This window comes from Carya illinoinensis, chromosome 15 (genome assembly GCF_018687715.1).
Source record: "Carya illinoinensis cultivar Pawnee chromosome 15, C.illinoinensisPawnee_v1, whole genome shotgun sequence".
Lineage (NCBI taxonomy): Eukaryota > Viridiplantae > Streptophyta > Magnoliopsida > Fagales > Juglandaceae > Carya > Carya illinoinensis.
Genome location: NC_056766.1, coordinates 27,781,353 through 27,799,410, shown reverse-complemented (window position 1 = coordinate 27,799,410; position 18,058 = coordinate 27,781,353). Strand labels below are relative to the sequence as shown.

At 35.3% G+C, this 18,058-nt stretch overlaps 1 pseudogene; it reads left to right on the top strand.

Moving 5' to 3' along the window:
* Positions 1–8,224: 8,224 nt before the first annotated feature.
* LOC122296773 lies at positions 8,225–15,819 on the top strand (annotated as a pseudogene).
* The last annotated feature ends 2,239 nt before the right edge of the window (positions 15,820–18,058 follow it).

The window sequence follows — 18,058 nt, the reverse complement described above, 5'->3', positions numbered from 1 at the left end:
TGGGGCGTTAGTTAAGCCAAAAGGCATAACTAGGAATTCGTAGTGCCTTTCATGGGTGCGAAATGCAGTCTTTGGTACATCTGTTGGGCTGACTCTTATTTGATGATATCCGAATCTTAAATCCAGCTTGGAAAAGAACTTGGCTCCAAATAATTCATCCATCAGCTCTTCCACAACTGGGATGGAGAATTTGTCCTTAATAATCACACTATTAAGAGCCTGGTAGTCCACACATAATCTCCATTACCCATCCACCTTTCTTACCAACAACACAGGTGAGGAATAGGGGCTGTGGCTAGGTCTCACCACACTCGAATCCATCAACTCCTTCACTATTCTTTCTATTTCATCTTTTTGAAAATAAGGGTAGCGATAGGGATAGACAGAAATGGGGCTAGTTCCTGGTTGTAAATTAATGGAATGGTCATGTGTTATTGCAAGTGGTAAACTGTTTGGAGTGGCAAAAAGGTCAGAGTACTGGCTTAGTAAGGGTTGGATGGCTTGTGGAATTTCTGGATTGGATGGCCCTGTGGATTCTTCAACCAGATGCAACAAGACTCCCTTACTCTCCCTTTTGTGCAGCTTACTAAGAGAGCCTTATTCAATCTAGGTGCTCCCACTTAGTCCCTTCAACTGTACTGTTTTTTTTTTCTAGTGAAAAAACTGCATAGTTAAGTCCTTAAAGTTCCATAAAATGGAATCCAAAGTTTGAAGTCATTGCACACCCAGCACCATGTCACATCCTGCTAAAACCAACATAAACAGATCAATGGTAACATTAATTCCCTGTATGTGCACATTGACCCCCAATACCTTGCCTTCGCTATTGACCATCTCTCCATTTGCCACCTTAACTCGTACTTTTTCATCCGCAATCATGGGGACAGAGACTCGGTTTAGTATGGCGGGATCCACAAAGTTGTGGGTACTGCCTGAGTCTATGAGGATGATGACCCATTGGCTTCCAACCCTTCCCTTAACCCTCATGGTCTTGGGATTTAGTGAACCCGTAATGGCATGTAACAATATCTCGGGTGTGGAATCCGAGGTAAGCAAGTTGAGGGCTTCTTGTAGGGGTGTGCATCCGGACTGATTTTTTTCCGGATCCGGGTGAATTTGGGCGATTATCCACCCGGATTACACCCAGGCAGTTGTTATAAACCTGGATCCAGTTACGGATCTGGTTTTATAACCCGGTAATCCGTAACCGGGTTATACACCCGGTTACTGATTTTCCCCCCTAAAACGACACCGTTTCTTCTTACATTTTGATTTTCCCCAAATGTAACCCGGTTTCTCTCGATCGTGACTCAAGCTTGTCTTCTCTCACTCGTCTTCTCTCACGCTCGTCTCTCAAGAACCCTAGGGCCCATGGCGATTGCATAGCAAATCTTCTGTCTCTGTCTTGAAACCTAAGGTATGTTAATCTCTCTCTCTCTCTCTCGATTTGGGTGGATTCCTTTTTCTGGGTTTATGTTTGATTTTTGCATGATGTTATCTCTTTTCTGATTTACACATTTCTTGGCTTGTGATTTACGAATTTGGATGTTTTTCTAGTTGAATCTCTCTGTTTAGCAAAATTGTGGCTCTAATTTATAGTGTTGATCTCTCAAGATCTGTTTAGGGTTTGCCATTTGGGTTTGCGATTTTGCATTTGTATTTGTGATTTTTCTGGTTGTGAGTTTGCTGATTCTTAGTGATTCTGTTGGTCTAGGGTTTTAATTTGATTTCACATTGATGCATTCATTATTTGGGTCTGTGAGTTTGCACTTGAAATTTTCATGCTTTCATTTTCACATTGATTTCACATTGATGCATTCATTATTTTTCATGCTTTCATTTTCACTTGAAATACTTCATATTTGGGTCTGTGAGTTTGCATTTGTATACATAGGACTGTTATCATTTTTTTGTGTTACTAAATTATATCTTTAAATGTTTGGTGAGTGCAAGGTGTAATGGGGTACATAGTCTTACTTTAGGTTGGAGAGGGTTTGAGACAGAAATGGTTGCTACTAGTGGATAATTAAATCAAGGGAACCTTGCATTTTGACACCAAAATATAGAATTCTTATATTCAGTATTTGTTAAGCCAATTCTTTCAATTTCGACATAATAATAGTAATAAGAGCCAAAGTTGCCTTCGAAGATGGAAGAAAAAATGAAAACACAAAGCCAAAACAGCAATGACAACTTTGATCAGGTACAAAATTCAGTGGTTTAGTAATCAGGTACAAGGGGAGCAAAAAATTGTAGGACATGATTCTAGACTTCTAGTGGTAAGAAACTACCACTATATACAAACATATGACGTTGAGCATCAATTTTCTTTTTTCTTTTTTTTGCTATTTCTTCCCCTCATAGAATACAAGGTTGTACACAGAATCAAAATTGCATCCGGATTAAGTACAACCAACCAAAACAAAAATATAAAGAAAAGAATTTAAACAAAAAAAAAATGAGCTGTCGTGTAATCCACATGAGTGACAATACCAACTCTCTAAGTGTGTCTGTAAGCATCATCTGGTCAAAATTGTTTTAGCCATAGGCCAATCTGAGAGAGCATCCAATATTTTAGATATCATTTCCATTCCTAGTCTGGTCCTACTCATGCAAACAGATGATTCCATGAGTAGGGGTGGGCAGCGGGGGCCTGCCCCCCGCTACCCCGCCCCCGTCCGCCCCGCCTCCGCATGGGCAGACGGGGTACCCTGCACGAAAAACACTAAGCGGGGGCGGGGGGCGGGCAGGGCTCAACCCCGCCCCGCTTTTCCCCCGCCCCGCATTTTATATTTATATTTATAAATATATATATTTTATATTTATAAATATATATTTTTATTTTACAAATTGTATATATATAATATATTACAATTTGTTAAACTTGTTCACAAGAATCACAAGAGAGTGAGACTTGTTCATCACAAGCTTGCATATGCCATGGGCACCCTAGGCCTCATTTATATAGAACTCTAAGGCCATACAAGAGTCTTACTTGAGCAATGTGGGACTTACTGTTAAGTCCCACATTGCTCAAGTAAGACTCTTGTATGGCCTTAGAGTTCTATATAAATGATGCCCATGGCATATGCAAGCTTGTGATGAACAAGTCTCACTCTCTTGTGATTCTTGTGAACAAGTTTAACAAATTTAAAAATTAGTAACATAATTTTTATGTTATTAGTTTTTAAATTATTATTATATATATAAATTTTAATTTAAGATTTAATTATATAATAATTTGGGTCTAAAAATAATATTTTTAGACACAAATTTTTTTTAAAACCCATTGAAATATGGGATTCTTGAAGTGGGCGGGGGGCGGGGCGGATGGGGTGTTCGCCCCGCCCCCCCGGCACCGGAGCGGGGGGCCCCGCCCCCGCCTCACGGGGGCGGGGTGCGGATGAAATATTCATCCCCCGCATCATGCGGGGGCGGGGTGCGGGGAAGGGGTGCACCCGCCTCGTATGATGCGGGTAGCACCCCTATCCATGAGTGCTGTAGATTATGATGGTGAAAGATCAAAAGAGAGTGACCCCTCCCTAATCCTCAAATCATGTACCTAAATGAGGTTACATATCATTGCTTGATCATTCAAAGGGTATGCTTTCAAAACTAATAGAAAGCTTGATTAATGATATCTTCAAAACAGTTGGTGATGTACTCTCGATTTGTCTTCTTAAATAGGCTCTAATGACATTAACCTCTTACCTAAAAAAAACACAAAAACACAAAAAATCTTTGAAAATGGCAAATTTTTCACTTGAACAATCCTAAGTACGGCCATGGCCCATAACGAGAACAAAATTTTCTGGGTGGACTTCAATGATTGAGATGGGCATCAGGCACAACAATAAAGATTAGTAATTTAGTAGGATATATTATATCTGTTGGCTTGTTGCTTGTTCTTCTTCTCCTTTCTGGTTTAAATATATATATGCAGTTGAAAGAGTTAAGAACTAGTTCCAATCAGATCGAACACGTAGATATGTTTCTGTCACTGTTTGTGATGAACTATGATCAGTTTTTTGTGTTTATCAGTTGGGAGTTAAACTTTATACCTTTCTCTGAGACTGTAGGCCAAACTGATACAAAGAGATGGTACTTTCATACTTTCTGGTGGACCAATGTGACAATACAAATCTCATTGTGGTCTATAATCGATGAAGTTGCATCTAAGCCCAATGGCCTTTCTATCCTTAGCATGACATTCAAGACTTGCAAGTACGTAAAGACATTAGATATTAAAGTGCTTTTACCATCAACAAAGTGACAAGAACAATATCAGTACTAATATTAATTGTGATATTGACTCCTTTTTTATTTTATCTTTCCAGTCCCCTAAACTCAGTTAATGTGCTCAAGAACTATTTGGTGTCAAAGATTTGAAGAAACCATAAATGCCACTGGGTAAGATAAAAATATGCAACAATATGCTTGTACAGTTGATGCTTGACTGTTCTTGTTTAATTAAATATTAAGATGGATATAATGGCTATATTTCCTGTAATCAGTTTGTTGGATTGTGATGGTCAATGTCCCTTGTGCAGCTTTCTCAATTCCATATTCAACTTTCAAGATGTGAAGAGCATTGTAATTTTTTTTTGAAATAGTAGTAGTATTTTAATGTATTATTGTTTATTTTGTTTTTTGTAATGGATTGTATTAGTTTAATTAGTTGTAATGTGTATTATTATTTATTTTGTTCTTTGTAAATTTATGTTTTGCATTGAGATGTAAACAAAAATATTATCTATTTTTGCATTTTTATTTATTTTGTTCTTTAATTTACTTTTTTTTTTAACTTATAAAATGTGTTTAAATTATTTTTTAAAACAAATTGGGCAATTGAAAGTTTTGAGGCAAAAAGTGCAAAAAATCCGGATTAGACCCAGCTATCCGCCCGGGTTGAAATCCGAGTCAATCTGGATGGATAACCACCCGGTTTTTAAAATCCGGATCCGGATCCGGATCCGGTTGAACACTCCTAGCTTCTTGTGTTTCCCCCTCCTTCTCATCCTTCACCCCACTGGGTCCAGCAATATCCTCCACTTCCTCAATTAAATAAAGTTTTGGGCTGTGGCATTTGTGACCAAGATTCCATTTGGAATCACAATAATAACATAGGCCCTTTTCCCTTCTAGTTTTCATCTGGGCTTGGCTAATTTTCTGGATTGGAACAATGGCCCTATTCTGGTTTTTATTTTGGTCTGGCCGTTGGGATGGTATTTAATGGCAGCTGGTTCTGGGGTATAGGTATAGGTATGGATGGGTCGGTTAAATGGTTTTCTGGGCAAGTTTAGGTTTTTCTTCTTGGCGTTTGGCTATGCTGTAGGCAGTCATCAAATTAGAAGGTGTAAACATGCGGATAGGTAGTCTAATGTCATCTCTTAAGCCGCTTAAAAAACAGCTAAGCTTATACACCTCAGATAAGCCCCTTAACCTATTTGATAGGAATTCAAAGCTATCTTTGTATTCTTCAACAGTTCCCATTTGTCTTAGGCGGGTTAACTGTTCCATAGGGTCATCATAGCGGCTAGGGCCAAATCTCACCAATAGAGCTCTTACAAACTCTTCCCATCCTGTTAATATTCCAGACTCATCCAAGCCCTGGAACCAAACTAGGGCCTTGCCCTCCATGTGGAATGACACAAGTCTCAATCTATGTGAGGGTGGTGTGCTGTGAAAGGTAAAGAACTGGTTTACCTTATACAGCCATTCCAAGGGATCTTCGCCATTAAAAGTAGGACAGTCCAACCTGATGGTTCTTGGCTGGATCTCCCCTATATTAATCAGTTGTTGCTCCTGCCTAGGACCCCACTAGTTGTTTGCTGTATCTTCAAACTGATCCTTGCCCTTGCCTTGCATGTTCATGGTAAAGGAGGAGAGCTGAAGACTCATGGCCTCTAGCTGTTTTCTCATGGCTTGCATTTCTGCTTCCACTAACTTCTCTACTTGCATCCTCAACGCCTGCATTTCAGCTTCCATACTCTGGAACTGTGCATCCGTGCTTTTCTTGTAGGCATTTAGCCCTTCCAGCAACTGGTTAGATCTTGTACCTTCAACCATGTAAAGAGAAATTTGATAGTGCAGAGAAGCAACCTGTCTTTGATACCAACTGTAACAAATCTAGAAGATTGATAATGGAAAATGGACTAAGAGTGAATGAGAGAGAGAGAGAGAGAGAGAGAGAGAGAGAGAGAGAAAACTCTGAAATGGATTGAATGGATAGCCACACGTTACATGCTCACTTCGAGGGGAGAACCTCTAGGAATTACAATAACATTGAAAATATTCTAATCCCCACTACAATCCTCTGCTACGGATTATAACTACCCCAATTCCCTTCCACTACAGGTGTACTGACCAATAGGAAATTAAGACATAAAATGACAAATACGAAATAGTCTGGAAATGAGGAAAATGCAAATAACTAAATGGATAATGGATTTCTAGCAGCTTCTCCATACTTCGGCCCATAGGACCCTCTTGCAGCCCATGCGTTGGCGGCCCTTCTCTTCTCTTGTGAGCCCACGGCATTAAGGCCCATGATCCATACCCGGCCCATGGTCCTCCTTCCATCACACGACAGCATCTTCTTCACTTTACTGATTCTTCACTTTACTTCCTTCATTTTTCAATTCAATTTCACCCTAATGTCTCCATCTTGAGCTGCCGTATGACAGTTTCTTTTTTGCAACACTTGATAACGGTTGCCTCTTCGATTTCGTTTTTGATAAACGGTTGCCTCTTCATGTGATAACGGCCAGTAATTTGTACGTAGCATATTAGCGGCGCCTTTATAAATATGTAGAAACATCGCTTCGTGTTTGCCTCTTCACTTTCATTTTTGCACTACTTGGCTCATTAATTTTGAACTCGATCCCCACTTTACAGCGACGTTTGAATGTAATCCTGGATTTCCTTTGTGCGCCGCTTTAGTGATTGTGAATTAATGGTGATTATGGACAATGATAAATTCAAAAGGGCAAAACGTAAATTAATCATATTCCACCGCTTAAGCTTTTGTTTTTATTAGTTTGTTCTACTCGTAATCACATTCCACCGCTTGACTCTTTAATTGAAAACTCGATCCCGACTTACTTGCCAATTTGTTTGAGTCTTCGGTTTCCACTGCGTTAGGTTTTGTTTCTAAACATCTAAAACGGTACGAATGCCAAGTCAGAAAGTCAGAACTGGCTTAACTTTTAAATAATTAAATAGATAATTTTAAGCTTTTTAAAAATATATTTATATAATTTATTAAATTATTATAATTTTTTATTTTTTTTAATTATTATCATGTCTCATTCAATAGACAAAGTCAGACTTAATTATTATCACTGTCCGTGTGACCGTGTCAATTGAGTTTGCTAGTGATAAGATTAAGTCGAGTGGAAAGGAGCATATAACCTCAACATCAACCCAACTGTCAAGACATCAAGACAAATTAGGACGTTGTTTGCTTACCAAAATTTTTAGAAAAGGTATTTAATAAATTTGATAATTTCAAACTATAAACTTCTTAGGATTATATACATATATATATATATATGTCATTTCAAATTTTTATTTTTTTCATTATCCAAACACAATAATAAAAAAAATTATTTTATTCTTAAGTCAATCTTATGTAAAACATATTATTCATATTTGATTTAAATTTTAAAATTAATCTTCCAATAGTTAAAGAAAAATATTGTAATATCATAAATGGTAAATAATAACTTGGATCGTTGGAGGCAATCTATCTCCACATAGAAGAAAAGCTAGAAAATTCCAAGAATATTCAACCGACTACCTTCATCCCCTTCACCTGGCCTTAAGGGAGTCTGAGGCTAGCTAACAGAATGGTTCTAACAAATTAACTTCCCCCCATCCTACTACAGCGCTACACGTGTCCATAAAAATGACAAAATACAAGCAAACAAAAATACAACTTATATGCAGACAGATAAACGTTGCATTTCTAACAGCAAGAAGTGATTTCACTAATTAAAGTTTTGGCCCTTTGTGAAGAAGAAGAAGAAGAGAAATTAAGACGATTGATATATATGGGAGTGATAAGAGCCACTTACAAATGATATTCATTTTAAATTGATTTTTTTAAGATTTTTTTTTAATAATTTGAAAATGACTTTTTGTTTTTATGTTATTTCAGTATTTCTTTTAATTTTTAAAATATAACACGTGTCAAGTTTTTATTGGTGTTGACCCGACAGATATGGCTCGTCGTTGTCTTTCTATTACCCTTATCCTATTGTACTAGTTTACCCGTCCGATGTTAATCTCGCATGTCATTTGCTTACCTTTCCTTGCCCAAAATTTTGCATACCCCATTCGTTATCTACTAATCAGCTTGCCTGGATCTTTGTTCATCGAACCTTTTGTCCGACTGAACTGTTCGATAGAATTGTACAAATTTCTTAGTCCTCATTTGTAAACATAACTCATCTTGTCTTATGTTAAAATTATTTATACTTTTTTTGTTAAATATCACTCAAATATAGATATTTTTTAATTTCAAAATTTTAATTTTTTCATCACTCAAATGTAAATACTTTTTAATTTCAAATTTTTAATTCTTTTATCCAATCAGTACTTAATTATTACAACTTTTCTAAACTTACAAATAAAAATTCTATTCATTATACGCATCATATATAAATACAATTTTTTATAATATTTTTAAAAATATATAATATATGAACGATGAGTAGAAAAATTCTTTTAATTTAGTAAAAATAAAATTACAATAAATAAAAAATAAAGTGTAAATTTTGAAATAAGGATAATGAGTAGAATTAATATTTTCCTGTATTGTAGTCCTCTTTCTTGCAAATCTATTTAAAAAATAGACTAATATTAATATGCAGTACTCTTGACATAACAATATACATTATATATTTAAGATTAAGATTACATCTACTTGCAAATCAAATTCATGTATATCCTTATTTTATCATTTTTTTTAATTTTCCTTGATCTTCCTCCTTTGGCAAGTCTTTGTATATCCTTATTTTGTGGATTCCTTCCAAATCTCTTCAGGAAATTATCAACGATGGGCCTAGAAGGGAAGCTTGAAGGTGACATAGGGGAACTCACTGAATTGACAATATTGTATGTATCATTCTTTCTTTTTTCTCCCTTTAATGAAAACAAACATTCTACAATGTAAATACTTATAATTTAGTTTCTCAACAAACCACTTGCCGTAGGAATCATTATAGTTATAAAAAATATAAAACATGTTTTTTTTTTTTTAAATTATTGTGAGACCAAATTTAATAGTTTTTATTTATTATTATTGTGAGACCTATTTTAAATAGATTTTGCCACTCTACTACTTTGTTGAAGTGCTAACATTATTAAATTTCAGGGACATATCATTTAACCGTGGGCTCACAGGTTCCCTCTCTCCACGGCTTGGGGATTTGCAGAAGCTAAATTTTCTGTAAGATCCAATAAGCAATCTATAATTTCCTATTTGCATATATCCATCAAACCCTACAACAGTGAGAAGCCTATATATACATTTTTGTCTTTCATATTTCAAAATCCTAGCTGGTTGTAGCTTCAGTGGTGATATTCCAGATGAATTGAGAAATCTTTCAAATCTCCTATTCTTGTAAGATCTTTCAATGCTTATAAGATCACTACATGAATCACAATGCCAATAATTTTTCTTTATCCGCTTTGGAAAATTGTTAAGTATCTAATTATTACTTTTATACTAGCACACTCTCACTCTTAGGGCTCTCAATACAAACAACTTAACTAGAAAGATACCTCCATCTTTGGATAACTTCTCCAAACTCTTCTGGCTAGACCTCGTAGAGAATATGTTGACAGGATCTCTCCTGATATCAACATCCATGGCCCCAGGCTTGGACCTTCTTTTGGAGGCTAGACACTTGTGAGTTTTAATCTTTTTTCTTTTCCCAATCTTGGGTTCAATCTATTATTAAGATAAATGCAATAATTTGAATATGTTTAAGGATAAACAACGTTGATTATTGCATCCATAAAAGAATAATAATGTGGTGTCTTCAAATTTGCAGCCATTTCAATAAGAACAAGCTTTCAGGTCCCATTCCAGCCAAACTCTTCAGCTCTAATATGACATTGAGACACATGTAAGTTTGATAGCAACTATTAGTTTGTTTTCATGCATGCTTTAAATGCTTTCTTCAAAGACAGATTATTTGATGGAAATAAACTTTCTGGAAGTATCCCACCAACAATAGGACTTGTAAAAAGTCTTACAGTTCTGTGAGTAAAATACACCCTAATTTAATGACACATTAGTGTTTTTCAACTAACCTTTTCAGTATAAGTCCACTATGATTTGGTATTGTTCTTGAGAATTAAAACTATTCCAACTTGCAACAGTCGGCTTGATAGAAATGCTCTGACAGGAAGTGTTCCAGATCTTAGCAACCTAACAAAGATCGTTGATGGGTACTTTTTCACAACATTTATATAGCGGCGGTGTTCTTTTAGTATAATCATACTGGTGGTTACCATCTTTTGCCTTCTTGTTATTGTCTTAGGAATTTAGCTCTAAATAAATTGATGGGCACTTTACCAGACTTGACTCAAATGACGAAACTCAATTACTTGTAAGTTGATGGCATTGTATTGCATGCAATTGCCAATTTTATGTACGGGAAATTTATTCTTTTTATGTATTGATCATGAATTTTGTACGATGGCTTATTTTACTAGGGACCTTAGTAATAACTCATTTGAGCCATCAGCAGCTCCAACATGGTTCTCAACCTTATCAACACTCACCACTCTGTATGTCTTCATTCTTTCACAGATGAAAATTCCTCAAATTTTTAGCAATACTCATCACTATGTAATTGGTGTGCAGGGTTATGGAAAATGGGTCACTTCAAGGGTCCATACCACATGTATTGTTTACCTTTCCACAATTAGAACAAGTGTAAATTGATATATTATTGGTATAGGTTTATAAGAATATTATGAAATTAAGATAAATGAATTGTTAGCTTAATAACACACACTCGATTTCAATTCTTGGGAATTTAAGAAACAATGAATTTAGTGAAACATTGGACATGGGTGTGCCAGAAAAGATCAGCCCACAACTGAAGCTTGTTGATTTACAAAACAACAACATTTCTTTTGTAAACTTTGGCAGTAAATACCATAAATCCTTGATGTGAGTGAATTCATAGCCCTTAAATGTTAAATTTGAAAATATGCTGTGTATTTTCTTCTTACCATCAACCTTCTTTGTCAATTTGTTGTACTTCAGACTAGTAGGAAACCCAGTGTGTAAAGACGATAGCAGTAGCTTGGATACTTACTGCATGAAAAATCAACAACAACCAAAGCCTTATTCTCCTAGCTTGGCTCATTGTGAAAGTACATCATGTCCTCTTGATCAAAATTGCAACCCTCGGAATTGTGAATGTGCCTATCCATATAAAGGGACATTATCCATTGGAGGATCACTTTTAAGTGAATTTCCCAATGCAACTGTGTCTAAATTATTGGAAAATAGCTTGTCGATGAACCAAAGTCTCCTTCCAGGTTCAACTTATATTCAAGGTGCCATATTCAATGGTGATGACTATCTTCAAGTGCAACTGGCATTCTTTCCCTCAACTGGAAAATACTTTAATCGATCAGAGATTCAAAGAATTGGGTTCTTCATGATTACTCAAGGATATAGGCTTCATGGTTTCCCTCAACAAATTGAAACCTATTTTTTTATTGCAGACACTTATGCTTTCCCAGGTTCAAATCATATCTTTACTCTGTGTGTGTGAGAGTGAAAATTATATCTTTACCTGACAATATTGAAAGTGTTCTTCAGGCAAAGGTGGAGGCCGAACTTCTATTGGCACTCATATAATTATTGGGATATCATTTACTTGTGCCATTTTGGTTTTGGGACTCCTTAGAGTAGGGATATATGCAGTTCGACAAAAGAAACGTGCAGAAGAAGCCATTGGATTTAGTACACTGTTTGGTAAATAATTAGTAAAATTAATTAATTTCTTGTGATTGATTGTATAGTTCAAATTCAAGACTATGTATCTAAGGAAGATGGAACATCATGCATTTGTTGGCTTATATGGCTAATTTTCTCCATATCTCAACTTCTTGGAAATCAAGTGGCAATAATAGCAGTGGGGCAGCACCACAATTAAAAGGTGTAAGACGGTTCTCTTATGTTGAACTCCGAAAGTGCACAAATAATTTTGCTGAGAGAAATGAGATAGGTTCTGGAGCATATGGCAAGGTACGTAAATCTCTTAGTATTCAATCAAACTTTTGCAAAATCTGCTTCCAAGAATTGTTTGCTGATGCTTTTATGCTCTCTCCAGGTTTATAGAGGGTTGCTTTCTAATGGACTAGTTGTTGCTATCAAAAGAGCTCAGCAAGGATCAACCTAGCATTTACTTGAGTTCAAGACTGAAATTGAATTGCTTTCTCGAGTTCATCACAAGAATCTTGTTGGCCTTGTGGGTTTTTGCTTTGAACAAGGAGAGCAGATGCTGATATACGAATTTATGCCTAATGGAACAATTAGAGAAAGCTTATCAGGTACGTATGTACATTCATATCAATTTAATTACAGCCTCTTTGCAAATATCTAATATATAGGAAACTATTTGCCTAAATATGAACTCTAGGGAAATCTGGCATTTATCTTTGTTGCCCAGATGACTAACACAAGAGGGGGGGTGAATTGAGTTGTATAAAAAAAATAACAATTATAAATCAAATATATAATATAAAAAATAAATAAAATATGAAATAACAATAAATATAAAGAGTAAGGGTAAGAGAGAAGCAAACTCAGTATGTTAACGAGGTTCGGCTCCACTGCCTACGTCCTCGCCTCGAGCTACCCCTTGAGGATTCCCAAATTCACTATTCAACCTCCTTCAGGTGGAGATAGAAACCTATTACACCTTTGAACAACACCGCTACGAAGGATCCGTGTAGAACACCCTCTACACTTGCAATCACCTTACACGTGGTGATTCAACTATTCCCCGTGTAGAATACTTTCTACATACACAAGGGTTATACACACCCTTTTTCTGATACAAGAGCTGATAGTGGGTAGGTTATCAGAAAACACTCCTTAATGAGTGAAATAAGAACAATACAGCGCAAACTATATCTCTCAAAATGAACAAGGATTAAGGCTCAATGCTTAGAGAAGAGAGAATGAAAGCTTTGAATGAATGTTGTATGCTCTTGGTGTTGTGAATGTGAAGCTCTCAAATGATCTATTTATAGGCATATGAGACTTCATATTCAAATTTAAAAAGATTCACATGTCAAAGACAACATCATTCACTTTTTCAAAAAATTCAAATAAAAGGTTCTTCTTTTTCAATTGTCAAAGACAACATCATTCACTTTTTCAAAAAAAATCAAACCTAATCTTTTACTTTTGGCATATGACAAAATGAGCACACTTTCCTTTTCAAAAAATTCAAACCTAATCTTTTACTTTTTGTATATGACAAAATGAGCACACTTTACTTTTCAAATTTTTCAAACAAAATCATCTACATTTTGTATAAGTCTAAAAAGCATCAATCACATTTGAAAATATTCAAATAAAACATGCACATGTGAAAGATGACAATCAATCATCTTTAATATTTTCAAAGTTCAACCCTTTAATCAAGGCATGCACATGCAAAAGATGACAATCAATCATCTTTCAAAATTTTCAAATTTAATTTTCAAAAATATTCATGCACATGTGGAAAATGTATTTTAATGCTTTATGATAAAATATTAATTTTGAGCATTAATCCTAATTTCGAATTTTAAGAGATTTACAACATTACTCTATGACTTTAATGTGAACTTGTTTCCTTCTTGCTCATGCTTGGTTCTTTGATGTGCTTGATTCCATTGTGTGAACAACTTGAACTTGAAACTCCTTTATTCTTTGAATTCATTTGTTATCATCAAAATCCATTTGTAGATTTACAATCACATGAAACTTGAAACCTTGGGTTCAACAATCTTGATTGGAATAGAAGACTCTACGTTGCTCTTGGTTCAGCCACAAGACTAGCTTACCTACAAGAGCATGCCAATCCTCCTATTATCCATAGAGATGTTAAGTCCACGAATATTCTGTTGGATGAAAATTTGACTGCAAAGGTTGTAGATTTTGGCTTGTCTAAGCTAGTATCAGATGCATTGAACGGCAACGTTTCAACTCAAGTCAAAGGCACGATGGTAAGTGTTATTATATCTCTACCTGATCTCTCTAGGGTAGAGAATATTAATAAAAGAGTCATACATATTATTAATAAAAGTTAAAAATTGACTTTTATCTGTAAAAATTATTTTCAATGTCATATAATATTATAAATAAAAGTTAAAAGCCTACATTATATGAAAGAAAAAAAAATAACTCAGTCAATCCCTAGACTTTTTGTATAGAGTCTGCACAATTTTTGTATAGATAGTTAGTGAAGGTAAAAAGTTCTTAAATCCCTAGACTTTCTACTTTTGCTAATTTGCCCTATTATTTATATACATTTTGATCCCTCCAGCTTTTAGTATTTTCAATTTGGCCCTAAACTTTTCTAAATTTACATTGTTTTCTCATTTGTAATAATATTTTCTTATATATGAATATCTTAATTTTTACTTAATCATTTTATACACTTTCACATTTACATTTTCATACCTTCAAGCACTAAAGAATCTATTTGGTCGAATCTCCTTTGGAGTGTTTATCTTAGTATTGTTGTTGTTATCATCATCATCATTATTATGGTAATGCCACTACATGATTTGTTTTATTGTGAATGACAATGAATATTTTTTGGTGAAAAATTTCATATTCTCGGATTTAAGACTGACGATGACAACACATTCTAAGAGTTAGTGGATGAATTTCTTGAAAAACCTTGGGGTTGGACAAATTTCAAGGGGCTGCATGCAACCTTTTATTATAGAGATTGTGATTCCTAGGTTTCATTGATTCCTACTAGGACTTGGAATCCTAGTTTAGCCAGGAATTCCTAGCAGCTTTTTTCTTTTTTAAGCTTTCTCATTGAAATAGGATTCTTTTGTTATTTGGAAAATTAGGCGACTTGAAATCCTAAGGTTGCTAAGACTCCATGTTTATGTATGTAGGACTAGGTTTCCTAGCGTTATGGGTCGTACAAGCAAATCCTTCCAATGATACAACAAAATTAAGAATGTCTTATGTAATATAATTTAGATTCTACATTCATTGGAATAATCTTATGGTTTTAATTTTTGCAAAATGACTTTTACTTGCAGGTTTATCTTGATCCTGAATATTACCAGACTCAACAATTAACTGAGAAGAGTGATGTTTACAGCTTTGGAGTGTTTATGCTTGAATTGCTAACATCAAAGTGACCGATTGAGATGGGAAAGTACATCATTCATCGGGTGAGAACAACAATGAATAAGGACGAAGAAGTGCATTATGGCTTGTGGGATATGATTGATTCATCCATTAGAGACACAAACAATCTTATAGGGTTTGGGAAATTCTTGGAAATTACTATGCAATGCATTGAAGATTCACCTGAAGATCGTCCAACAATGAGTGAAGTGGTAAAGGCCCTTGAAGCAATATTACAAAACGATGGGGTGGCTTCAAGCACATCTGCGTTGTCTCCTTCAAGTGACCTTGGAGCTTCAGGGGGTGCTTCTAAGCATCCTTACAATGATCCTAAGCACAAAATGGATGTTAGTAGCATTGATACCTTTGGTTATAGTGGTGCATACATAGTCTCAACAAGAGTTGAACCCAAGTAGCCAATCCTCCCCTATATTCTACATTTCTATCTTTTGCTTTTCTTTTTATTTTTGGATTTTAAGGGGAGAAAATAGTACTTTTGTACAGAGAGTTATTTCTAATTGATAACAATCTCTAACTATGTGTTGATAGTAGAAAAATCTAGCTAGTCATAAACATTTGCTATGTTACTACTACCTGAGTTACATTTCAAATGTAAGATTTTCTTATGGCTCAAAATATAGGAGTATGCATGCATGTCCCTTAGATTTAGGAAAAAGTTAAAAATTTTGTCCCATAAAACTACCAAGAGCTAGCTTCAAATTCTGCACTCCGAATCATCATAACAGACACGTTGCACACTTAAACTATAAAAAACTGGCAGGTTACACCTAGAAACTAACACTTAGCATCCTTTATTAAGATTTGATGGTAATGGTTGTGCCATAGTTTTCTTTTATCTCAACGGTCATAATTGAACTTCCAAAAGCTAAGATAGTTTGCAAAGTATTAGTTTGTTTTGTTGTTAGGATTACAAAGTACAAAACCCTTTGTTAGGAAATAAACAAAAAAACTTTATTCAAACTTGTGAATATAGGGTTGTAATCGAGCTGGTCTTAGGATTACCAAGCTCGGCTTTGCTAAAAAAATTCAAACTCATACTCAAGATTCTTTTATCTAATCTTTGTTTGAGTTCAACCTGGTGAGCTAAGTTTTCAACTCGAACTCGATCCAAGAACGAGCTCGAGTTGAGTCAAGTAGAGCTAAGCCGAGCGGGAGTTGTTTATTTTTTAATTTTTAAACAAATTTAATAATTAAGAAAATAGATAAATAAAGATATAAATTTTATGAAATTTTTACAACTAACAATAGACCATTTATTGAATTAGAAAATTGCAAAATTTATAAATGATTAATTTGTAACTGGTTGATATTTATGCATAACAACCACATAATTTAAGCCTACATAAATTACCAATACATATAGATAATATGATAGTATATATCAACATTTCATAAATGGTTCCTATATACTAATATACGAAATTATTACATCTTACCAATTAATTATTGTACAAATTATAAACTAGTTATGAAGTATATTCAATATATAGGCATATTAATTAGATTACATAATATGTATTTAATTATAAAAGGTGCTATGCTTAAATTATTAATCAATATATACATGATATATATGTATATATACACATTTATCAAAGTATGAATGTGCTTTTTAAAAAAAGTATGATCTTAGAAGAATGCAGAACAAGTCTCTCATATGTGAAGAGATAGATGATCAACACTTGTTTTTTTGAACTTGGGGTCCTCTCCTCCTGAAGGGTGAGGCTTTGTCTATTGACAAAGCTTGTGTCTCTTGGATTGCAGTGTATAGAGTTTGTATCCATGGTCGACGAGATCACACAACGCTGGAGTTCCTTGACGTTAACAGAGGAGGAACAATAGGCTATAACACTCCTAGAAGAAACAATGGAAGCAACAAAGATCAGAGGATGCCACTGCATCCTTGCTCTGATCCTGAATGATAGAACTGCAAACTGGGAAGCATTCAAGAACACGATGGCAAAAGTGTGGAAAACTGTAGGGTGGATAACCTTCACAGAACTGGGGGTAAATAGGTTTCTCATGGAGTTCCAATTGCTCTCAGACAAGACAAAGGTCTTACAAGGGCAACCCTGGTCCTTTGATCGACATCTCATCTACCTAAAAGAGTTCAAGGGAGATCTTACCCCAAGTGAAGTGAAATTTACCTCAAAACCATTCTGGGTACAAACATACAACCTCCCATTCATGGCCATGAACAAGGGGATGGGAGAAAGCATAGGTGTAGGTATCGGCAAGGTACACATAGTGGAGGTTGATGAGCATGGAGATGGCTGGGGTAGTCTCCTAGGGTTTTGAGTGGATGCTAACATTACAAAACTATTGATTAGAGATAGAATGCTAAACCATGGAGGCAAGAACTTATGGGTCCATTTCAAATACGAAAGGTTCCCTAACTTTTATTCAAGTGTGGCAAACTTAAGCACGATAAAGGGAAATATCCTAAGTTCAATCAAGCCCCACAATCATAGAATCAATATGGACCTTGGCTGAGGGTGGGATCCATGCCCTCCCAATGGTTTTCTACGAAGAAATATGGTGGATCACTAGAGTCCTCTTAGGGAAACCTTTTCCAGGGACACTCAAGTGAGGAGGGGTCTCGAGAAGCGAACCATGGAAAGTCTCCATTAGCTG